Here is a 26910-nt window from a genome sequence, read left to right as displayed (position 1 = left end):
GCGACCGGGGATATTTTTCACCCTTTTCACCTAGGCCGCCAACACCCCCCCCCCACACCGTCCGCCCGCGTTTCACTCGACTAGTCCACCCAATCTCCTTCGCCAGCTCCCCCCTCCCCCAGATCCACAGCTGAACCCTCTCCGGCACCGCCGTGCTCACCCGGCCGTGTGCCCGCTCTTTGGCGTCAAGCCTACCTCCACTGCCGTTCCCAACACGCGGCGGCCCGCGCCTCGCCGTCTTCGTTTGCTCGCCAGCCACCCTCGAGCATATCGATGCAGTAACCCTCGCCTCTCCTGTGGTCCGGCCGGGTTTGCATTAAGAAGCATGTTAGTTACTGCTCTCCATCGCGGTGAGGCATATTTCCTCTCAATCCCTCTTCCAATTTCGTTCCATATGTTCCCAAATTGGCTATAAAATAACGGAGAGTGTATATATGTGCATTGTCTACCTTCCTTACTACATATAAGTTGTATTTGTTCCAATAAGTTACTGCTTATTTATAGATCGCGGGCGCCCGAGTCACAAAAACTTAACAAATTAGCCATACATTTTCTAAATTATTGCATGGCATGTTTAGAAAGCTTGATACCAAGTTGTTAGTTTTATGCTTATCCTCCTTTCCTGAGTTTTGCATGTGTCCTCTGTAGATGCCGACTAGCAGCGACAACACTCATTCAGGCCATGTATCTTCATCTGATTCGGACAACCCTAGGTCTTCAGCAGATTCTGAGGGATCAAGTAGTCTTGAACGGGATAGAGCTGCAGCAATTACCCTTCCGGTCAGGACACAGAGGAATGCTCCAAGGAAGCCCACACACCAGCCTAAAGGTGCATATGAAGTAACCGAGATTGATTTAAAGTCCTGGGCTCCAACTAAACCAGATAAAGCATGCATGAGGTTCAGGAGTGTGTGTGGATTTGTTGGCAGGGCAAGGCTCAACATTAATCTGTCGGGGTTTCGGAAGGCTAACACAGAAACACGGCGAAGGATAGTCCGGGAGATCATGGATCACTTCAACGTTCCAGAGCAGTGGAGAATGCAGGTGGAACACGCTGCACTGAAGAAGGCTAGGGATGCTTGGAGAAACTGGAAGCACGTGTTGTACAAGAAGTACTTGAGTGAAGGCAAGGACCCAATCCCCGCATACCCCCAAATTACAAAGGCAGACTGGGCAGAATTCAAAAGGGTCAGGGCAACTCCAGAGTTTGCTGCGAAGAGTTTCAAGCAATCGGAACTTCAGAAGAAGAACATACACCCCCACCGTATGGGTGTGGCAGGATACTACGGCATGAAACTGATATGGGAACAGGAGGACAAAGAAGCAGTAGCGGCGGGTGGGAGTCCGGCCTTTAGTGAAATCAAGGGCGAACGCGCCAGAGACTACTTGCGGGCACGTGCAAAGAGGCGTGATGACGGAACTTATTACTTTGAAAACGCACGTGACGCCAAACTGTATGAAGTGATGGTAGAGGCTTCCAAGATCCCTGGAAGGTTCTACAGGAACTCAGGGCCATGTGACATTCTGTCCATTGCTCTGGACACAAAAGAGCCCCCTGGCCGTGCAAGGGGTATAGGCGTTAATGTCCCGCACAAGAGGGCTTTCACACTCAGCAAAGAAGAGAGGCTCAGCATGAAAAAAGCGAGGAGTGAAATGAAGCAGAATGCATTGTTTGAAAAGTTGAAGAAGGAGATTTATCCGGCTGTTCGAAAGGATGTTGAGGAGTCAATGATGATGATGCAGAAGACTCTAACACTGACAGATAGCCAGCAGATGGGAGGGGAGGCGGGCATGGATGATGCTGCTTATTGTGCGACAACACTGCACAAGAGTAGCTGTGCATCAGCTGACCCCAGCGACACTGAGACTGCAGCTGCTCGTGATGATGCTATATCTGATCTATCTGGAATGAAAGACAGACTGAAGGGCGTGCTTACACATTATGAAGGTACATTAAAATGTGCAACAGCCTGGGTTTGCCCACCCTTCTTGGAAGATGGCCTCTTCTTGGACAATGTGCCATTGAAGCCGGGCTGTGTGAAGTGCTACGTGACTGAAGTAAAGCCTGGATTCAATGGATTTGCCCTAAAGAATGTCCTAGGAGACTTCGATGAGCAAAGGACCTTGGGAGAAACACTGTTACATCACATCCAGTGGCCATGAAAGGAAATAGAGTTCATCGATGAGATTCCTGAAGCCCCGCCAAGAGCAACCACTGTCGCCCCTCAACCGGTGACGCTCTCCTTGCCAGAGCAGCTCGCGCGGGCTGATGCATCAACCTGTGATCAGCCGGACCGACTTTGTGGCGTACAGGCCATGTCATCCTCCGCCCCAAAGCAGCCAGTGGCAAGGCCTACAACTGCTGATGACGCACTATCGGTTCAGTTGCCGGCCGCTGAAGCAGCGGGGGGAGACCCAGCTGTAGCACATGCTCGGCAGACCAACCTGTTGGAACAGACTGCTAAGCAGTCTGATGCTTCGGAACCGCCTGCTAAGCAGTCTGTAGGTCTAGAACCGACTGCTCATCAGTCCGTCGGTCCGCAGGCGTGTGATCAGCATACCAATGCGTCAGCACTTCCTGCTCAGCAAACCAACGCGTTGGCACGGCCTCCTCAGCACACCGACAAGTTGGCACCACCTGCGCAGAAACCCGACATAGCTTCAACGCATGGTCAGCAGTCCGATGCCTCTGCTCCTACAGCCCAGCAGTCCGTCACTGCAGCACCGCCAGCTCAGCGGTCCGGCATAGATAAACAGTCTGCTAAGAAGTCCGTCCAAGCTTCACCGTCTGCTCGGCAGTCTACCGTGCAGGCAACCAGACGTTCTGCCAGAAATGCTTCAAGTACCAAGAAGGAAGTGCCAAAAAGGCTACACCCACGACCACGAGGAAGCGCAGCGGGAAAGTGAAGAGGAAAGAGAACGATTGCCTCTTACTTAAAGCACTCATCGCCCAGAACCAAATTAACAGCAGCTTGTTCGAATCGGGGAGTAATATTATTTCTGACGCCATGGATGATGAAGAAGTAGAATTGTTGCTTGCTAAAAGAAAAGCAGACGTACTTGAAGCACGCAATTACGTCCATGGTCAGCCATTTCTTGTTGGCGAATACTTTGATGAGTGCAGCTCCAGTTGCCGCGAGTTACATGAATATTGCATGGATCAAATGTCAGAAGGTCATCACCATTTGCTAGTCCACTACAACAGAGATCATTTCCGACACGATGCTGGTTCCATCATTGTGAGTTTCGAGGACTTACATCTCTTCTTCAACTTCAACGTGCTCGATGCCACTCTTGTTAGATGCGTGATTTTGTAAGTACTTAACAAACTCTGATCAACTTCTCCATACAAGGCTGTAAATGATAAACAGCTAACTGCATTTTATTCCTCTCAGGGGATTGAACGCGCAGAGAAGACAAAGTGAGAGTGTGTATTTCATAGATCCTGCATTAGCAAATGGCACAACATTACATGAAAAGGACCGACGGGACTGGGCCGTTAACACGGTCGTCCGTATCTTCGAAAACACGTCCCATGCAGAATCATTTCTCTGGCCATATCATGAAGGGTAAGTCAAGTAAACAACCACGCATACACTGATTGTCTTTCAGATTTCGACATCATTCGTAAGTTCATGGCTTTCTTAATATGTAGCAATCACTGGATATTGGTATTCATTGTTCCAAACAAGAACACAGTTTACTACATCGATTCTCTCAGAGAGTCAACAAACGCTCAGGATCTGACGCATCTTCAGCAATTCTTGGATAGGTATTGAATTCTATGATGTTGAAATTAATTTGCATTCATATCTGGTTCAATAATTGATGTTGTCAAAATTCATCATCATTTGCAGTGTGCTCGCATTGTGGGAAACTAAAACAGGGAACCTGTTCAAGAGGAAACTACCTCTGCAGCACGAGATCGTTTCTCCGGTAACACACCGAAATCCATTATTTTCGGAAAATTTATCCAACAGTCTGCAAATACCTTTCCTTACGCTAGTCAAATGTTCAAGCTTCTAAATAAACCTCTTTCTATTTTGTCCAAAGAAAAAAAATACATCTAACACCGGTTAGGTTGTTCCTAACAGGACAAATACATGACTAATTTTGTACAAAAAATTTCAGTGTCCTTAGCAAGAAGCAGGGACCAACCTTTGTGGATACTATGTTTGCAGACACATGATCTCCATCTGCAAATCTGCTGATAGTTGTGACGATCCTCGCGAATTAGTACCAGTAAGTCTATCTTAATTAATATCTTCTACTCCACTCATATGGCACATTCTGATCTTAAAAATACTGCAGCTCATCTTAAAACCGAGGACCCCTGAACCGCTCCCGGCTGGTGAATTGCTGATGGTTCGGAGATTTATCAGCGACTTCTTCCTGGATCACTACATCAATCCCACTGGTGATGATGAAGATTTCAGCATGGTTTCTCCTGAAACATTGAGTAAGAGTTAGCCGCTAAACATATAACGCATGGATCCATTATTTTCCATCTGATGAGGTCTTCGTATTTCGTACACTATGATTAATTATGTAATGCATATATGTGCGGACAAATCATTGGAATTTAGCTACCATATGTTCAATTGCAATTGTTGCGAAATCTGATGAATGTTCTTCCTGTGGACACTATTTGTTCAATTGAATATTGTGGCGAATTTGCTTTTTGCGTGCCGATTCAAAATGGGATATTTTTGTTTATTTGTTCAACTAAATATTGTGGCGAATTTGCTTCTTGCGTGCCGATTCAAAATGGGATATTTTTGTTTTAACCTGGCAATTGCTCCGCACACGGTTCAACTAAATGAGTGTGTGCGATCCACATCGGAAAGCATACGTCAATCGTATTGGAACCGTCGGTGATACACAACAGATCGCAAATGATTCACAGCGCTACTACGTGTGCGTAGGTTCTCCGGAACCGTTTGTGATATCGCGTTATCACACACGAGAACTGGGAGTAAACCATGCCCAATGCAAAATACAATCCCAGTCATATTTTTTTCAGGAAACATGTGGGATCCCAAACGAAAAGCACAAGTCACTCTTGCGGCAACCGTCGGTGATACCTAACAAATCACAAACGGTCTGCGGCACTTGTATGTGTGCGAAGGGGCTCCTGAACCGTTTGTGATAGAAAATTATCGCAGACGGTAATTGTTGGAAAATGTGTGCGATGGAGTCTAGCATGGCAGATGGGTTACGAAGAAAACTCGTGTGCGATAGGGCACAAATCACACACAATTCATATGTTGGCCCCTGTGCCTTACATACTATTTCCCAAACGGTTCGTTACGACAGACCATATGGTTTCACTGCGTCATTAGAAACGCTTCATCACCGATACCACACGTGCGAAAGAATTTAGTGTGTTCTGCATCGCGCACGATTACATTTCGGAAGGCCTCTGGATCACTGTTCCATATCCCCGACAGTTTCTGGGTCGTGTGGGAAGGACCACCTATCGCACACACTCACTTGGCGGAAAGGGGTAAAAAACCATTTGTTTAGGACCGACGCGCACTAGTGATTGTTAAGATAATGTCTCAGTTAATATGAATGAATCACACTGTTCAAGGGAAAGAACTCTGTCCAGCAGAATACTACCTTTAAGAAAGGTAAGCAGAAAGACAAAAAGAGAGATGGATGCTTTACTTGTGGTTCAGAAGAATACTGGGGAAACAAGTGCCCAAACAAGTACAAGAAGCTAGGACAGGACTCCAAGTCTGTCAATGTCACTCTAAGGAACAATGATGGGGCATCTGGGTATGGTAATCTGTTTACCGTACTTTCAGTTTGTCACTCTACCGATTGGTGTGTTGACACTGGGGCCAATATTCATGTGTGTGCTGATGTGTCTTTGTTTTCTTGCAACATATAAATACGAAATCCACCGTGCTACACAAGACATTGTTTGATTTCAGTTGAACTACACAAAAATATATGCTGGTTAATCCGGCTCCATGTGCCATTTCAATGTGCAAACTGATGACAAACCCTACCCGTTCCACAATCATAGGCATTACATATTTTGAATGGGAAAAGCTTGTCAAAGTTAATCATTGATGTTGGCAAGAAGACATTAGTTTAATATATTGGAATTGGAAAACCTTGTCAAATTTTGCTCATTGATGTTAGCCAGAAGACATGCATTTGATATTTTGGAGTGGGACGCCCTTTGCTGTGAGCGCGTCGATCGTTTTTTCCTATCCTGTGTTCAGTTCAGAAGTAAATATTTACTCTGCTGAGATGCATAGTCACATGAATGTTGACTTATGTAAGGTATTTTAAGAGTTTGTTCTGAATGTTGTCTATGTGATGCCATGCCTTGTGAGTTTGATTGCAAAGTTGAGCTTGGAATGTTGTGGCATGCAGCATCATGAGCTGTTCACCGTGCCTCCTGAGAATAATGCTTCATATTGTTTTGCATGTTGAGCTAATGTCAGTGATTTGCATGTTAAGAAGATCATCCTCTTCTGTTGTTTCTGTGCTTAATAAGTTCATCGTCTTATGTTTCATTCATAGCCTATACGATAACTCAAGTAGGTTAGAGGTGAAACCATATGATCTTCCGACCAACTCATCATCTTAGGCCGTGATTGGATCATTGTTTTCCAACCAAAACCGCTTGTAAAACTGACGCTTGTAAATAAAGCAGATGGTCTTGGGCGAAGCGCTTGGTTGGTCGATTTCGACTAGTAAAATATACATTGGTCTCTCAAATTACACTTGTATCTTAATACAGGGTGAAACAATCCAGAGCTCCCAAGCGCGGCCTTACCGTTTCATGCCAGCTCAGTCTCTCGAAGGTGCTCATAGGTGTCCGATGATCCTAGCTTCCTGAATGAGCAGCGGGCGCTATATCAGACCATCTGTAGGGCCCGCGAGGCCCTCTCCGTCGTCCTTCGAGTTGTTGCGCTCGCCGTGGCACCGAGCATTGTCAACATGGTCAACGAACATGAGGAATCAGGAGATGACTTTACTTGGAGAGGATGACAGTAGGGACCCACTAGGGCCATAGCCGTACATACGCAAGTTCCTCCTTATTATATACAACTATAATTTTTTTGCTTCCTCCTAGTTTCCTGACATCATGGTCCCACACCATTGTCAACCTATATAGTCAATAAACGAGTGAATTGCACAAGGAGCGGCCGACAGCTGGGACCCAGCAGCTCGAGCAGTATTTTTTTAGGTGTAAGCGGAGTTTTTCTTGAGCGATGTTTTTGTTGTTATTCAGAGGAGCAGGGAATCAACTGGGCGGGCTATGGCCCGTCTAGCTCATGTTGGGGAACGTAGCAGAAATTCAAAATTTTGTACGCATCACCAAGATCAATCTATGGATTAACTAGCAACGAGAGAGAGGGGAGTGCATCTTCATACCCTTGAAGATCGCGATGCGGAAGCGTTGCAAGAACGCGGATGAAGGAGTCGTACTCGTAGCGATTCAGATCGCGGTTGATTCCGATCTAAGCGCCGAACCACGGCGCCTCCGCGTTCAACACACGTGCAGCCCGGTGACGTCTCCCACGCCTTGATCCAGCAAGGAGAGAGGGAGAGGTTGGGGAAGACTCTGTCCAGCAGCAGCACAACGGCGTGGTGGTGGTGGAGGAGCGTGGCACTCCAGCAGGGCTTCGCCAAGCACCGCAAGAGACGAGGAGGGAGAGGGGTAGGGCTGCGCCATGAGGGAGATGTTCTCGTGTCTATGGCAGCCCCAAACCCCCACTATATATAGGGGAAAGGGAGGGGCTGCGCCCTCACCTAGGTTTCCACCTCTAGGGGTGGCGGCCAGCCCTAGATGGGACTTGGAGGGGCGGCCAAGGGGGGAGAGAGGGGGGCGCACCACTAGGTGGGCCTTAGGCCCATCTGAGCCTAGGGTTTCCCCTTTTCCCTTCTCTCTTCGCCTTGGGCCCTGGTGGGGGGCGCACCAGCTCACCTGGGGCTGGTCCCCTCCCACACTTGGCCCACGCAGCCCTCTGGGGCCGGTGGCCCCACCTGGTGGACCCCCGGGACCCTCCCGGTGGTCCCGGTACGTTACCGATAGCACCCGAAACTTTTCCGTGACCAAAACAGGACTTCCCATATATAAATCTTTACCTCCGGACCATTCCGGAACTCCTCGTGACGTCCGGGATCTCATCCGGGACTCCGAACAACATTCGGTAACCACGTATATCTATTCCCTATAACCCTAGCGTCATCGAACCTTAAGTGTGTAGACCCTACGGGTTCGGGAACCATGCAGACATGACCGAGACGTTCTCCGGTCAATAACCAACAGCGGGATCTGGATACCCATGTTGGCTCCCACATGTTCCACGATGATCTCATCGGATGAACCACGATGTCAAGGATTCAATCAATCCCGTATACAATTCCCTTTGTCTACCGGTATAGTACTTGCCCGAGATTCGATCGTCGGTATCCCGATACCTTGTTCAATCTCGTTACCGGCAAGTCTCTTTACTCATTCCGTAACACATCATCCCGTGATCAACTCCTTGGTCACATTGTGCACATTATGATGATGTCCTACCGAGTGGGCCCAGAGATACCTCTCCGTTTACACGGAGTGACAAATCCCAGTCTCGATTCGTGCCAACCCAACAGACACTTTCGGAGATACCTGTAGTGCACCTTTATAGCCACCCAGTTACGTTGTGACGTTTGGTACACCCAAAGCATTCCTACGGTATCCGGGAGTTGCACAATCTCATGGTCTAAGGAAATGATACTTGACATTAGAAAAGCTCTTAGCAAACGAACTACACGATCTTGTGCTAGGCTTAGGATTGGGTCTTGTCCATCACATCATTCTCCTAATGATGTGATCCCGTTATCAACGACATCCAATGTCCATGGTCAGGAAACCGTAACCATCTATTGATCAACGAGCTAGTCAACTAGAGGCTTACTAGGGACATGGTGTTGTCTATGTATCCACACATGCATCTGAGTTTCCTATCAATACAATTTTAGCATGGATAATAAACGATTATCATGAACAAGGAAATATAATAATAACCAATTTATTATTGCCTCTAGGGCATATTTCTAACAGTCTCCCACTTGCACTACAGTCAATAATCTAGTTCACATCGCCATGTGATTAATACCCAAGAGTTTACTAGAGTCAATACTCTAGTTCACATCACCATGTGAATGTAATGAATCCAACACCCATGGGGTTTGTTCATATCTCGCTTGTGAGAGAGGTTATTAGTCAACGGGTCTGAACCTTTCAGATCCATGTGTGCTTTACGAATATCTATGTCATCTTGTAGATGCAGCTACCACGCGCTACTTGGAGCTATTTCAAATAACTGCTCTACTATACGAATCCGGTTTACTACTCAGAGTCATCCGGATTAGTGTCAAAGTTTGCATCGACGTAACCCTTTACGACGAACTCCTTTTCACCTCCATAATCGAGAAAATTCCTTAGTCCACTAGATACTAAGGATAAGTTCGACCGCTGTCATGTGATCTATTCCCGGATCACTATTGTACCCCTTGACTAACTCATGGCAAGGCACACTTCATGTGCGGTACACAGCATAGCATACTGTAGAGCCTACGTCTAAAGCATAGGGGACGACCTTCGTCCTTTCTCTCTCTTCTGCTGTGGTCAGGTCTTGAGTCTTACTCAATACTCACACCTTGTAACACAGCCAAGAACTCCTCTTTGCTGATCTATTTTGAACTCCTTCAAAAACTTGTCACGGTATGTATTCATTTGAAAGTACTATTAAGCGTTTTTTATCTATCCTTATAGATCTTGATGCTCAATGTTCAAGTAGCTTAATCCAGGTTTTCCATTAAAAAACATTTTCAAATAACCCTGTATGCTTTCCAGAAATTCTACATCATCTCTGATCAACAATATGTCAACAACATATACTCATCAGAAATTCTATAGTGCTCCCACTCACTTCTTTGGAAATACAAGTTTCTCATAAACTTTGTATAAACCCAAAATCTTTGATCATCTCATCAAAGCGTACATTCCAACTCCGAGATGCTTACTCCAGTCCTTAGAAGGATTGCTGGAGCTTTGCATACTTGTTAGCATCTTTCAGGATTGACAAAAACCTTCTGGTTGTATCACATACAACCTTTCCTCAAGAAAATCGTCGAGGAAACAATGTTTTGATATCCTATCTGCAAGATTTCATAAATAATGCAGTAACTGCTAATACAATTCCAACAGACTCTTAGCATCGCTACGAGTGAGAAAGTCTCATCGTAGTCAACTCCTTGAACTTGTCGGAAAACATCTTAACGACAAGCCGAGCTTTCTTAATGGTGACACTTACCATCATTGTCTGTCTTCCTTTTAAAATCCATCTGCACCCAACAGCCTTACGACCATCAAGTATTTCTTCCAAAGTCTATACTTTGCTTTTATACATGGATCCTCTCTCAGATTTCATGGCCTCGAGCCATTCGTCGGAATCCGGGCCCACCATCGCTTCTCCATAGCTCGTAGGTTCATTGTTGTCTAGCAACATGACTTCCAAGACAGGATTACGTACCACTCTGAAGTAGTACGCATCCTTATCGACCTACGAGGTTTGGTAGTGACTTGATCCGAAGTTTCATGATCACTATCATAAGCTTCCACTTCAATTGGTGTAGGTGCCACAGGAACAACTTCCTGTGCCCTGCTACACACTAGTTGAGTTATGGTTCAATAACCTCATCAAGTCTCCACCATCCTCCCACTCAATTCTTTCGAGAGAAACTTTTTTCTCGAGAAAGGACCTGTTTACTTCCAGATCTGAAATAGGAGGTATACCCAACTGTTTTGGGTATTCTATGAAGATGCATTTATCCGCTTTGGGTTCGAGCTTATCAGCCTGAAACTTTTTCACATAAGCATCGCAGCCCCAAACTTTTAAGAAACGACAACTTAGGTTTCTCTAAACGATGTCGTCTCAACGGAATTGCGTGGTGCCCTATTTAAAGTGAATGCGGTTGTCTCTAATGCCTAACCCATAAACGATAGTGGTAAAGAGACATCATGGTATGCACCATATCCAATAGGGTGCAGTTATGATGTTCGGACACACCATTACATTGTGGTGTTCCAGGCGGTATTAATTGTGAAACACTTTCCACAATGTCTTAATTGTGTGCCAAACTCGTAACTCAGATATCTCTATGATCATATCATAGACATTTTATCCTCTTGTCACGACGATCTTCAACTTCACTCTGAAATTACTTGAACCTTTCAATAATTCAGACTTGTGTTTCATCAAGTAAATATTCTCAGCATCTACTCAAATCATCTGTGAAGTAAGAACATATCGATATCCACTGCGTGCCTCAGCACTCATTGGACTGCACACATCAAATGTATTACTTCCAACAAGTTGCTCTCTTGTTCCATCTTACTGAAAACGAGGCCTTTCAGTCATCTTGCCCATGTGGTATGATTTGCATGTCTCAAGTGATTCAAAATCAAGTGAGTCCAAACGATCCATCTGCATGGAGTTTCTTCATGCATATATACCAATAGACATGGTTCGCATGTCTCAATCTTTTCAAAAACGAGTGAGTCCAAAGATCCATCTACATGGAGCTTCTTCATGCGTTCTATACCAATATGACTCAAATGGCAGTGCCACAAGTATGTGGTACTATCATTACTATTTTATATCTTTTGGCACGAACATGTGTATCACTGCGATCGAGATTCATTTTAGGTGCAAGACCATTGAAGGTATTATTCAAATAAACAGAGTAACCATTATTCTCCTTAAATGAATAACCGTATTGCGATAAACATAATCCAATCATGTTTATGCTCAACACAAACACCAAATAACAATTATTTAGGTTTAACACCAATCTCGATGGTAGAGGGAGCATGCGATGCTTGATCACATCAACCTTGGAAACACTTCCAACACATATCGTCATCTCACCTTTAGCTAGTCTCCGTTTATTCCGCAGCTTTTATTTCGAGTTACTAACACTTAGCAACCGAACCGGTATCTAATACCCTGGTGCTGCTAGGAGTACTAGTAAAGTACACATTCATATAATGTATATCCAATATACTTCTGTCGACCTTGCCTGCCTTCTCATCTACCAAGTATCTAGGGTAGTTCTGCTTCAGTGACCGTTCCCCTCATTACAGAAGCACTTAGTCTCGGGTTTGGGTTCAACCTTGGGATTCTTCACTAGAGCAGCAAATGATTTGCTGTTTCATGAAGTATCCCTTTTGCCCTTGCCCTTCTAGAAACTAGTGGTTTTACTAACCATCAACAATTGATGCTCCTTCTTGATTTCTACTTTCGCGGTGTCAAACATCGCGAGTTGCTCAAGGATCATCATGTCTATCCCTGATATGTTATAGTTCATCACGAAGCTCTAATAGCTTGGTGGCAGTGACTATGGAGAACCATCACTATCTCATCTGGAAGATTAACTCCCACTCGATTCAAGTGATTGTAGTACTCAGACAATCTGAGCACATGCTCAACGATTGAGCTTTTCTCCCTTAGTTTGCAGGCTTAAGAAACTTGTCAGAGGTCTCATACCTCTTGACGTGGGCATTAGTCTGAAATCCCAATTTCAGTCTTTGGAACATCTCATATGTTCTGCGACGTTTCAAAACCGTCTTGTCGCCACAATTTTAAACCGTTAGCATCACACACTGAACTATCACGTAGTCATCAAAACGTGTATGTCAGATGTTTCGTAACATCTACAGACGACGCTCGAGGTTCAGCACACCGAGCGGTGCATTAAGGACATAAGCCTTCTGTGCAGCAATGAGGACAATCCTCAGTTTACGGACCCAGTCCGCATAATTGCTACTATCAACTTTCAACTAAATTTTCTCTAGGAACATATCTTAAACAGTAGAACTAAAGCGTAAGCTATGACATAATTTGCAAAGACCTTTTGACTATGTTCATGATAATTAAGTTCATCTGATTATTTAATGAACTCCCACTCAGATAGACATCCCTCTAGTCACCTAAGTGATACATGATCCGAGTCAAACTAGGCCGTGTCCGATCATCACGTGAGACGGACTAGTCATCATCGGTGAACATCTCCATGTTGATCGCATCTACTATACGACTCATGTTCGACCTTTCGATCTCTTGTGTTCCGAGGCCATGTCTGTACATGCTAGGCTCGTCAAGTCAACCTAAGTGTTTCGCATGTGTTCCGAGGCCATGTCTGTACATGCTAGGCTCGTCAACACCCGTTGTATTCGAACGTTAGAATCTATCACACCCGATCATCACGTGGTGCTTCGAAACAACGAACCTTCGCAACGGTGCACAGTTAGGGGGAACACGTCTCTTGAAATTTTAGTGAGGGATCATCTTATTTATGCTACCGTCGTTCTAAGCAAATAAGATGTAAACATGACAAACATCACATGCAAATCATAAAGTGACATGATATGGCCAATATCATCTTGCGCCTTTTGATCTCCATCTTCGAGGCGCGGCATGATCACCTTCGTCACCGGCATGACACCATGATCTCCATCATCATGATCTCCATCATCGTGTCTTCATGAAGTTGTCTCGCCAACTATTACTTCTACTACTATGGCTAACGGTTAGCAATAAAGTAAAGTAATTACATGGCGTTTTTCATTGACACGCAGGTCATACAATAAATTAAGACAACTCCTATGGCTCCTGCCGGTTGTCATACTCATCGACATGCAAGTCGTGATTCCTATTACAAGAACATGATCAATCTCATACATCACATATATCATTCATCACATCCTTTTGGCCATATCACATCACATAGCATACCCTGCAAAAACAAGTTAGACGTCCTCTAATTGTTGTTGCATGTTTTACGTGGCTGCTATGGGTTTCTAGCAAGAACGTTTCTTACCTACGCAAAAACCACAACGTGATATACCAATTTCTATTTACCCTTCAGAAGGACCCTTTTCATCGAATCCGATCCGACTAAAGTGGGAGAGACAGACACCCGCTAGCCACCTTATGCAACTAGAGCATGTCAGTCGGTGGAACCTGTCTCACGTAAGTGTACATGTAAGGTCGGTCCAGGCCGCTTCATCCCACGATGCCGCCGAATCAAGATAAGACTAGTAACGGCAAGTAAATTGACAAAATCGACGCCCACAACTACTTTGTGTTCTACTCATGCATAGAAACTACGCATAGACCTAGCTCATGATGCCACTGTTGGGGAACGTAGCAGAAATTCAAAATTTTCTACGCATCACCAAGATCAATCTATGGATTAACTAGCAACGAGAGAGAGAGGGGAGTGCATCTTCATACCCTTGAAGATCGCGATGCGGAAGCATTGCAAGAACGCGGATGAAGGAGTGGTACTCGTAGCGATTCAGATCGCGGTTGATTCCGATCTAAGCGCCGAACCACGGCGCCTCCGCGTTCAACACACGTGCAGCCCGGTGACGTCTCCCACGCCTTGATCCAGCAAGGAGAGAGGGAGAGGTTGGGGAAGACTCCATCCAGCAGCAGCACAACGGCGTGGTGGTGGTGGAGGAGCGTGGCACTCCAGCAGGGCTTCGCCAAGCACCGCAAGAGACGAGGAGGGAGAGGGGTAGGGCTGCGCCATGAGGGAGATGTTCTCGTGTCTATGGCAGCCCCAAACCCCCACTATATATAGGGGAAAGGGAGGGGCTGCGCCCCCACCTAGGTTTCCACCTCTAGGGGTGGCGGCCAGCCCTAGATGGGACTTGGAGGGGCGGCCAAGGGGGGAGAGAGGGGGGCGCACCACTAGGTGGGCCTTAGGCCCATCTGAGCCTAGGGTTTCCCCTTTTCCCTTCTCTCTTCGCCTTGAGCCCTGGTGGGGGGGCGCACCAGCTCACCTGGGGCTGGTCCCCTCCCACACTTGGCCCACGCAGCCCTCTGGGGCCGGTGGCCCCACCTGGTGGACCCCCGGGACCCTCCCGGTGGTCCCGGTACGTTACCGATAGCACCCGAAACTTTTCCGTTGACCAAAACAGGACTTCCCATATATAAATCTTTACCTCCGGACCATTCCGGAACTCCTCGTGACGTCCGGGATCTCATCCGAGACTCCGAACAACATTCGGTAACCACGTATATCTATTCCCTATAACCCTAGCGTCATCGAACCTTAAGTGTGTAGACCCTACGGGTTCGGGAACCATGCAGACATGACCGAGACGTTCTCCGGTCAATAACCAACAGCGGGATCTGGATACCCATGTTGGCTCCCACATGTTCCACGATGATCTCATCGGATGAACCACGATGTCAAGGATTCAATCAATCCCGTATACAATTCCCTTTGTCTACCGGTATAGTACTTGCCCGAGATTCAATCGTCGGTATCCCGATACCTTGTTCAATCTCGTTACCGGCAAGTCTCTTTACTCGTTCCGTAACACATCATCCCGTGATCAACTCCTTGGTCACATTGTGCACATTATGATGATGTCCTACCGAGTGGGCCCAGAGATACCTCTCCGTTTACACGGAGTGACAAATCCCAGTCTCGATTCGTGCCAACCCAACAGACACTTTCGGAGATACCTGTAGTGCACCTTTATAGCCACCCAGTTACGTTGTGACGTTTGGTACACCCAAAGCATTCCTACGGTATCCGGGAGTTGCACAATCTCATGGTCTAAGGAAATGATACTTGACATTAGAAAAGCTCTTAGCAAACGAACTACACGATCTTGTGCTAGGCTTAGGATTGGGTCTTGTCCATCACATCATTCTCCTAATGATGTGATCCCATTATCAACGACATCCAATGTCCATGGTCAGGAAACCGTAACCATCTATTGATCAACGAGCTAGTCAACTAGAGGCTTACTAGGGACATGGTGTTGTCTATGTATCCACACATGCATCTGAGTTTCCTATCAATACAATTTTAGCATGGATAATAAACGATTATCATGAACAAGGAAATATAATAATAACCAATTTATTATTGCCTCTAGGGCATATTTCTAACAGCTCAGGCTATTATTTTATCTCGACCAAATATCCAGCCCAGATATTATTATTTTTCAAGGTGAAAATGGCTAGCCCAGCTATACTTTTTTTGCGAAATACCCAACCCATGTCAACTTTTTATTCTCCGCCCCACTGGGCTGTAAATATTTCCTAGGAGGGATGCATTAGGCCTAACAAGAAAATGGGCTTTAAGAAATAATAATGGGATGTAATTATAAAAATTGGGCTGTAAATATACAAAAACGCACCAAACAGGTAATTAGTTTCAAAAAAAATTGAATTTGAAATTTTTAATTTCATTACTTATTGCGCGCGCAATATTTCATTAGATTTTTACCTAATACAATTTCATTTTGAAATTATATTTAATCTGACTCAAAATTTCGGGATAAAAATATTCGGATCCCATCAAAATGTGGGATTTTTGGTTGAATTCTGTTTTGAGTTATTGGTTGAAATTATTAATCGTTGTCTTGGCTAGAAAATGGGTTGTAATTTTAGCAGACTGCAAATGGGTTGTAGTAAATTCCATTAGAATTCAAAAATGGGTTGTACATTATTACAAATCGCAAATGGGCTATATGTTCTCTACCACAGATGTGATGCTCACTTGTGGGCCTACTTTTTTTTGAGAATATAGTCAGTGACGCGTATAGAAGGCTTGTGGGCCTACTAAGGCGTACGGAAGGTTTTGTCAACTTATAGTCAAGACACGATTCTAGGTGCAGTGGCCGTTGGATGTCCATCGAACGGCTGTAGTGCTTCTTCAATCTCGGATATTCTTGCTTCAGCCGCAGAAACCACCGCCGGCGGTACCACCTACTACCGCCTCCCGTGGTCGGCTCTGCTGCCATGTAGGCTTCACCGACCCACCCTACTCCCAAACGCCGTCCAGGTCATTCCTCTGCTCACCAACACCTCTCGTTCTTCTCCGGCGATGGCAGCCTCACACCATAGCCGAACCAGTGAACCCTCGTACTCCCCTCCGCGTGGGCATCCACTGTTGTGTCTTTGCCGTCTTCGGGTCGTTCCCTTCCTAGGACTCGCCATCGTTCACTGCGTTGGTTCTCTCGGCGCGGTGTGGTCAACTTTGTCAATAAACGACAGCCATCGGATGAGGCATGTACGTGGAGTGACTGACAGTAGGGACCCACATGGCCCATGGCCGCACGCAGCAAGTGCCCCAGTATTATGCGAAAACAAATAATTTCTCCCCCCGACAGGTTTGACCCACCAGCTACATCTTCGCACGCAAGGAAGTGCTTCCTTTATTACGCGGAAATAAAAAGTTTCCTCTCCCTGACAGCTGGGACCCACCAGCTTTATTATGATCCTTTTCATGAAATATAGATTGTACCGAAGATGCTAATTTTTTTTATTCTAACTCGAAAAAGACGAAATTAAAAAAACTAGGAAACATTTTCGCACGCAAGGAAGTGCCACCTTATTACGCGGAAAAAATAATTGATTCACCCTGCTAGCTGGGACCCGCCAGATTTGGACGCTGACTTGTGGGCCTACTAAGTTAACGCGTACGCAGGGCTTCGTCAACTTAGTCGATAAACGATTCTAGCTGCACTAGTCGTTGGATGTTAATCCAACGGCCAAGCTGCGTCTTCCACCTCTGTCTTCTTGCTCCAGCCGCCCAAACCTGCGCCCGCCGTACCGCCTGCTCCAGCCTCCCATGGCCGGCTGTGCTGCCGCGCAGGCCTCACCGCCCGACCATACTACTACTGGCCCTGCCTTCCCTCTACTCACTCACACCCCATGTTATTCGCCGGCGACGGCAGCCTTACACCGCAGCCGAACCAGTGAACCCTCGTACTCCCCTTCGCGTGGGCATCCACCTGCCTCGTCTTCTCTGGCTCAGTGTCGTTCCCTTCCTAGGCCTCGCCGTCGTCCACCGCCTGGGTGTTGTCCGCACGGCATGGTCAACGTGGTCAACGAACGACAGCCATCGGAAGAGTAGTGTACGCGGTGAGGCTGATAGATGGACCCACCATCTACATCTTCGCACGCAAGGAAGTGCCTCCATATTAGGCACGAAAAAATGAATCCTCTCCCTGACAGCTCGGACCCACCATCAATAACTTCGCATGCAAGAAAGTGCCTCCTTATCCTCCCTGACAACTGGGACCCACCTGGTCGAAGCGTACGTAGCGTTGTCGCGAACGTATACGTACATAATGGTTGATCGGTCTCTCTGCAATGATGAACCGTGGCCGAGCAAGCAGCGGCACGTGTAGTAGTAGAGCCCTCGACGTAGTAGTTCAGGCAATCCCTTGTAAACCATGTACACGTACGTACAACCAAATGCCAAAAAATACGGCCACGTACGTACATACGAGCGGGGTCTCGAATGTGTACTCGCGCATACGTACGGCCAGGGCTCGTGTACATGGAGAGGCAACGGACGGCAGCAACGGCGTCCTATTCATCGGGCAGCCAACCAGCTGGGTCAGAACGGAGAAACAGCGTCTTGTTCATCGGGAGGCAACCGACTGGGTCGGAATACGTCCTGTTCAACGAGAGCCAACCGGCTTAGACGGAACAACCGAAACGGGGTCTGGCATACCGCAATACGGAGGAAACGGCCTTCCGTTTGACCGGATACGGTCGAAACGGGGGTCCTATTCATCTGGAGGGGTGTGGCGTACTGCAAAACGGAGGAAACGGACTTGTGTTGGAGCGCTCCGGTCGAAACGGGGGCTCATCTTCATCGGAGGGGTGTGGCATAGCGCAAAACGGGGGAAACGCACTTGTGTTGGAGCGCTATGGTCGAAACGGGGGTCCTTTTCATCGAAGGGGTGTGGCGTACCGCAAAATGGGACTCCACAGGCTACTGTTCACCCACCGTTGACTTGCTTCAGCCTCCACCTGCACTGTACATCCACCGCGTCTTCCTCCTGCATCCACTAGCTACTGTTCATCCACGGGCTATTGTTCATCCAGCCCTCGACCGGCTACTGTTCAACCAGCCCTCCGCGGGGGTCCTGTTCATCCACCCCCAACCAGCTCGGCTGTGGCGGCCCTCCTCTCGGGGTCCTGTTCATCCAGCGGCAACGACCTACTACTACTACCACGGGGTCCTGTTCATCCAACCCCCACCGGGAACTGTTCATCCAACCCCAACCACGTACGTCTCGACTCGTTCAACCAACCCCCACATTCACTGTTCATCAAGAGACAACAGGTTCGATCGGCTTCAGTTAGCAGCAGTAGCGAAGGAATCCCTCGATCAGGTTCAGTTAACAACCAGGGATCAACCGATCGCTCAGGTTTAGTGACGTAGCTAGTGCAATCGCTCGGGTTCAGTAAGTGAATGCCTCGCTCGGGTTCAGTTAGAGCCCAACGCCTCGCACACACGCGCGTACTTGTACGAGAGAAACACACAATCCCTCCGTGCATCGCTCGGCCCCAACCACCCACCATAACTCCCCGAAATTTTCTTCGCCCTCGCTTCTACCACCATTTTCTCCATCATGGACGGCCCGGCCCACCCAGGACGAAAAGCACATTTTTGTCATGATTTGTTGTCATAGAAGTAGGAGGCCACCACATCTATGATGATACCGGGGTTTTTCATAATTATCAGCATAGAAGTGTCATAAGCATGACAGAAAAAATTTCATTCGGCCCAAAATGTCACGGATGTGTCTTTTTTTTGTAGTGCATACAACAACGTATATCACATCACGTCTTGACCATATCACATCACAACATGCCCTGCAAAAACAAGTTAGACGTTCTCTACTTTGTTGTTGCAAGTTTTACGTGGCTACAACGGGCTTCTAGCAAGAACCGTTCTTAACCTTCTTCAAGGACCGGCCGTACTCAAATTCGATTCAACTAAAGTAGGAGAAACAGACACCCGCCAGCCACCTTTATGCAAAACAAGTTACATGTCAATCGATGAAACCGGTCTCATGTGCGTAGACATGTAAGGTTGGTCCGGGCCGCTTCATCCCACAATACCGCCGAATCAAAATAAGACGTTGGTGGTAAGCAGTATGACTATCACCGTCCACAACTTATTTGTGATCTACTCGTGCATCAGGGGAATGGAGGCTTTGTAGATAGTTGCAAGACGTTGCTCTACAATGTCTCCATGTTGACGCTCTGCAAGGCCTTACTGCTCCTTATCTCATTTATTTGGACACCAAACATGCAACATATCTTCCATTGGCATTAACACATCATAGTGAAGCTTCCTTCACTGAACAGATCTTCAGCAAGAAGTGACTAGTTGTCATTCCAAACTCCTAACCTTTTGTTTATCTCTTGCTTGCTTCGATTATAAATTCATCAAATGAAGGATTCAGAGCTTTTGTATCTATGCATAGAGCTGGCTCATGATGCCACTGTTGGGGAATGTTGCATGAAAAACAGAAAATTTCTACACACACGCAAGATCTATCCATAGAGATGTGATCAATTGAAAGTATAGTGGGGTTTTTACGCCCAAAACTAGCGAGTGTCGTGTTCTCCACAGGGACTAGGTGATCAGTGGCTACGCTCGGCTAAAGCTAGGTAACACGATTTTGGGTGATGATTACAAGGAAATATAAACCTAAACTGTCAATGATAGTCGCCAAAGAAAATGAAAAGAAGCAAAGGGAGGTTCAGATTATACTCTCTGTCTTTTTGGTATTATTTTTAGGCTTGAGAAATTAGAAACTACACAGCCAGCATCCTCAACAAAGGGAATTAACAAGACTAAAACACATATACGTATATATAACTAGCAAGTATAAGACACAGGGAAGGAACAAGATTATGGACAGAATGCAACTGTTTAACATCACATACACATGTCACTGGTACATAACTATCACATAGGCTGAATATTAAATGATAACACAATTGACTACCACAGAGAGCAATTTCAGTATAAGATTCAGAACAAGTAAACTGAATGTAACAGACGGCTACTTGACAGGTGAATCAAACATATTGTAACAGACGGTTACTTGACAGGTGAACAAGTAAACTGAATAAAATCACAAGCAGTTATCTGAATTTATACAAACCACGAACTGACAGTCACATATAAATCTAGCGCAAAACAATTTACAATTCAACGAGTCTCAACACTAAGTGTTCTCTGAACACACACGCACAGACAAGGAGCAGAAGAAGGAGGAGGTTCAGAGCAGAGGTTCAGCAAGTGAGGAACAGCAAGGGGGCGCGGGAGAGAAGGAGCAGCAACAGTTTTGGGGAGAAGAGAGCAGCAGCAAGGTTTGGGAAGAAGAAGCAGCAGGGGCGCAAGGGGAGATGGGACAGCAGCAAAGGAAAGGAGTAGTAGCAGCAGTGTGGAGGCGTAGGGGAGAAGAGAGCAGCAGCAGTTTGAGGCGAGGGAAGAAGAGAGCAGCGGCTTGGGGTCTTGGAGAAGAAGCAGCAGAGATTGAGAAGGAGGAGGAGGAGCGAGGATCACAGGAAATGGCAGAAGAGTTCAGATCGGAGGAGAGGAGCAGCAGAGGTTGGGGAAGAACGAGAGCAAGGGTGCAGCGAGGAGAGAGGTGGTGATGGTGCTGGTGGATGGAGGTGGTGCTGGAGATGGATGGATGGATGGCGGCGGTGGCTGGTTGGCGCGCCGCCACGCTGGCCTGGCCGCGGCGGCGGCCGGAGGTGGGAGAAGGATGCAGGGGAGAAAGGAGATTGAGATGCCAGGCCTGAGGGGAAAAATGGAGGCTGCGCTAGGGATTTTGATCCCCTCCCTGATCTGCCACTTTTGCTCTTTTGCCCTTCTCCTTTCCTTCTTTTAGTACAAGATGATCCTTCTCTTCTAGTTGGCCCCCCTGGTTACTTCATTTCTTCTCACCCAAGTCCTTTCTTCATCTCTTCTAGCTCCTAGTCTTCTTGCTCTACTCTTTTCCTGCCCTTGACTCTTCTCGTTATCCGCATTGTCGGAATCATGAAGTTTATAGTGCCTTTGTGCACTTTTCTGCAAAAGAAACAAGTCACAAGTAAATGATCCCTTAAATGATTTCCATTCAAATATGCAATAGTTCATAGCAAGAATTGATGGTCAGATCACAACAAATGGTATATTTGTGTGCCAAAATTATGTATATGAAATGTACTTATCAAGATGCATAGCTACGAAGAAGGGAAGAGCATCTACATACCCTTGTAGATCGCTAAGCGGAAGCGTTTATCAACGCGGTTGATGTAGTCGTACACCTTCATGGTCCGTCCCGATCAAGTACCGAATGTACGGCACCTCCGCGTTCAGCACACGTTCAGCTCGATGACGTCCTCGCCTTCTCGGTCCAGCAAGAGAGGCGAAGTAGTAGACGAGTTCCGACAGCACGACGGCATGGTGACGGAGGTAGTGAAACTATCCACAAGGCTTCGCCAAGCACAACGAACGTGGGCGGAGGAGGAACTAGAACTAGAGGGGGACGGGGCGCCTCACACGGCTTGGGGATTGTGGTGTCTGTTGCCCCTTTCCCTCCTCTCATATATATATAGGTGGGAGAGGAGGGGAGGAAGCCTAGGGCCTGCCCTGGCCGCCCCCTGTCCCTTCTTTGGTGCCTGGGGAGAAGGCACGAGGGGAGGCGCCCCCCCTTCCTTTCTCTCAAGTGGAGGGAAAGGCAGGAGGGGCTAGCCCTCCTCCCTTTCCTTCCCTAGGGACGGCGGCCTAGAGGTGGGGCGCACCAGCCCTTTGTGGGCTGGTGTGCTTCCCTCTTCAGCCCAATAATCCCAATAACTCCCCGTGGCCTTCCGGGAACCCCTTCCGGTGATCCAATAAATACCTGGTGCATTCCGAAATCTTTCTGGAGACCACATAGTATCGTCCTATATATCAATCTTTACCTCCGGACCATTCCGGAGCTCCTCGTCATGTCCATGATCTCATCCGGGACTCCGAACAACATTCAGTCACCAATTTACATAACTCATATAAAATTATATCGTCAACGAACGTTAAGCGTGCGGACCCTACAGGTTCGAGAATGATGTAGACATGACCGAGACGCTTCTCCGGCCAATAACCAATGGCGGGACCTGTATGTCCATATTGGTTCCTACATATTCTACGAAGATCTTTATCGGTCGAACCTTTGTGGCAACATATGTAATTCCCTTTGTCTGTCGGTATGTTACTTACCCGAGATTTGATCATCGGTATCTCCATACCTAGTTCAATCTCGTTATTAGCAAGTCTCTTTACTCGTTCCGTAATAAATCATCTTGATGCGGCCCGAACTACGTCGGTATTTCCCCAAAGAGGAAGGAATGATGCAACACATCTACGGTAGGTATTTCCCTCACTTATGAAACCAATGTATCAATCCAGTAGGAGAACCAAGCTACATTATGTAAATGGTACCTGCACACAAAGAACAAATACTTGCAACTCGACGCTTACGAGGGGTTGTCAAACCCTTTTAAGTAACGACGTTGGAAATTGGCGAGTAGTCGGGAGACTTGACTTGATTCTCCCCGGCAAAAAGATAGATAAAATTGCGGTAGATTGGATACATAGATCTCTCGATAAAAAAATAAAAAAAATAAAGAAAAAGTGCAACAAGGTATTTTTGGGTTTTTGGAATAATAGATCTGAAAATAAAAGTGAATAAACATAGATATCGAAGGCAAATATGATAAAGAATAGACCCGGGGGCCGTAGATTTCACTACTGGCTTCTCCCGAGAAAAATAGCATACGGCAAGTAAACAAATTACTGTTGGGCAATTGATAGAACTTCAAATAATCATGACGATATCCTGGCAACGGTCATTATATAAGCATCACGTCCAAGATTAGTAGACCGACTCCTGCCTGCATCTACTACTGTTACTCCACACATCGACCGCTATCCAGCATGCATCTAGTGTATTAAGTTCATGAAGAAATGGAGTAATGCAATAAGAACAATGACATGATGTAGACAACATCTATTCATGTAGGAATAGACCTCGTCTTGTTATCCTTAATAGCAACGATACATAGTGTCACGTCCCCTTCTGTCACTGGGATTGAGCACCATAAGATCGAACCCATCCCAAAGCACCTCTTCCCATGGCAAGAAAAATCGATCTAGTTCGCCTAACTAAACAAAAGATCCAACATTGTATTGAGAATCAAAAGAGAGAGAGAGGAAGCCATCTAGCTACTAACTACGGACCCGAAGGTTTACTATGAACTACTCACGCATCATTGGAGAGGCACCAATGAGGATGATGAACCCCTCTGTGATTGTGTCTAGATTGGATCTGGTGTTTCTGGAACTTGTAGCGGTTGGAATTGTGTTTCGTCGACTCCCCTAGAGTTTTTGGATTTTTGGGGTATTTATAGAGCAAAGAGGCGGTGCAGGAGGCGGCCGAGGTGGGCACAACCCACCAGGGCGCACCTAGGCCCCCAGGCGCACCCAGGTGGGTTGTGCTCCACCCTCTGGTACTTCTTTGGCCCATCGTGTGTCTTCTGGTCCAGAAACAATCTCCAAAATGTTTCGACGCGTTTGGATCCATTTGGTATTGATTTTCTGCGAAGCAAAAAACAACTGGCACTCGGCACTATGTCAATAGGTTAGTCCCAAAAAATGATATAAAGTTGCTATAAAATGATTGTAAAACATCCAAGATTGATAATATAATAGCATGGAACAATAAAAATTATAGATATGTTGGATACCTATCAGCATCCAACCCAAGCTTAATTTCTGCTTGTCCTCGAGTAGGTAAATGATAAAAACAGAATTTTTGTTGTGGAATGCTGCCTATCATGTTCATCACATATTCTTTTCTTTTGTAGCATGGACATCTGGACTTTTAAATGATTCAAAGCAATAGTCTAGTTTTGACATGAAGATTTCAATACTCAAGCATATCAACAACCAACCATGTCTTTCAAAATATCAACACTAAAGAAAGTTATCCCTAACCCATTGTGCTCAACCATTGATCCATTCATGAAACACACTCGCATATTAGCTACATCCAATGCTCAAGTATGATCATAGTGCCCCTTAGTTGGTGCTTTATAAGAGAAGATGGAGACTCAATAAAAATAAAAATTGCATAAAGTAAAAAATAAAGGCCCTTCGCAGAGAGAAGTAGGGATTTGTAGAGGTGCCATAGCTTAAAGTGAAAAAGATAGAGACAAAACATTTTGGGTGGCATGCTTTTCCTATCAACGAGAATGGTCGAGTAGTTCCCAATACTTTCCATGCTAGATATATAATAGGTGGTTCCCGAACAAAAAATAAAGTTTATTCCTTTTTCCACCATACTTTCACATTCCACGGCTAACCGTATCCACGGGTGTCATCCAAACCAACACTTTCCAAGGAATTTATTATTTGACAACATAAAGTAAATTCATTTTTCATTTCGGGACTGTGCATCCCTAATACCTTTGTCGTACTCTCATGCAATGACAAGTGAATAAACACTCGTCTTGAGAATAACACATCTAGCATGGAAAAATATTAGCCATCCCCTACCGTTTCATGAGCGGTACGAGCACACAAAAAGGAAATTTATTTTGAAGATTATAGATGGCACATACAAATTTGCTTAGAACGACACTGAAATACCGCATATAGGTAGGTATAGTGGACTCATATGGCAAAACTGGGTTTAAGGATTTTGGATGCACAACTAGTGATCATACTTAGTACAAGTGAAGGCTAGCAAAAGATTGAGAAGCATCCAACCAAGAAACGAAAAATCACATAAGCGAGCATTAAGCATAACTAACACCAAATAATTGATACGTCTCCGTCGTATCTATAATTTTTGATTGTTCCATGCCAATATTCTACAACTTTCATATACTTTTGGCAACTTTTTATACTATTTTTGGGACTAACATATTGATCAAGTGCCCAGTGCCAGTTCCTGTTTGTTGCATGTTTTTTCTTTTGCAGAGAACCCATATCAAACGGAGTCCAAACGGGATAAAAACTGACAGAGATTTTTTTAGAATATTTATGATTTTTGGGAAGAAGAATCAACGCGAGACGATGCCCGAGGGGGCCACGAGGCAGGGGGCGCCCTAGGGGGTCAGGCCATAGTTATATTACAGTAGCTACAATGCAAAAACAAAATATGAATTGGTTTGCAACAATACTTAGAGTAGTAATTTGCTTTATTATACTAACGGATCTTACCGAGTTTTCTGTTGAGTTTTGTGTGGATGAAGTGTTCGAAGATCGAGGAGGTCACGATGTGAAGAGAAGGAGGAGGGGCAAGAGCTCAAGCTTGGGGATTCCCAAGGCACCCCAAGTAAATATTCAAGGAGACTCAATCGTCTAAGCTTGGGGATGCCCTGGAAGGCATCCCATCTTTCTTCAACAAGTATCGGTATGTTTTCGGATTCATTTCGTTCATGCGATATGTGCAAATCTTGGAGCATCTTTTGCATTTAGTTTTCACTTTTCTTTTATGCACCATGCTGGTATGAGATAGTCCATGGTTGATTTATAGAATGCTCTTTGTACTTCACTTATATCTTTTCAGTATGGCTTTATAGACTGCTTCATGTGCTTCGCTTATATCATTTGAAGTTTGGATTGCCTGTTTCTCTTCACATAGAAAACCGCCATTTGTAGAATGCTCTTTTCCTTCACTTATATTTGTTAGAGTGTGGGCATATCTTTTGTAGAAAGAATTAAACTCTCTTGCTTCACTTATATCTATTTAGAGAGATGACATGAATTGGTCATTCACATGGTTAGTCATAAAATCCTACATAAAACTTGTAGATCACTGAATATGATATGTTTGATTCCTTGCAATAGTTTTGCGATATAAAGATGGTGATATTAGAGTCATGCTAGTGGGTAGTTGTGGATTGTAGAAATACTTGTGTTGAAGTTTGTGATTCCCGTAGCATGGACGTATGGTGAACCGTTATGTAACGAAGTTGGAGCATGAGGTATTTATTGATTGTCTTCCTTATGAGT

The sequence above is a fragment of the Triticum aestivum genome, chromosome 7D (assembly GCF_018294505.1).
Source record: "Triticum aestivum cultivar Chinese Spring chromosome 7D, IWGSC CS RefSeq v2.1, whole genome shotgun sequence".
NCBI classification, from domain to species: domain Eukaryota; kingdom Viridiplantae; phylum Streptophyta; class Magnoliopsida; order Poales; family Poaceae; genus Triticum; species Triticum aestivum.
The sequence above is the reverse complement of the archived record's forward strand: the minus strand, read 5'-3'. Positions refer to the sequence as shown.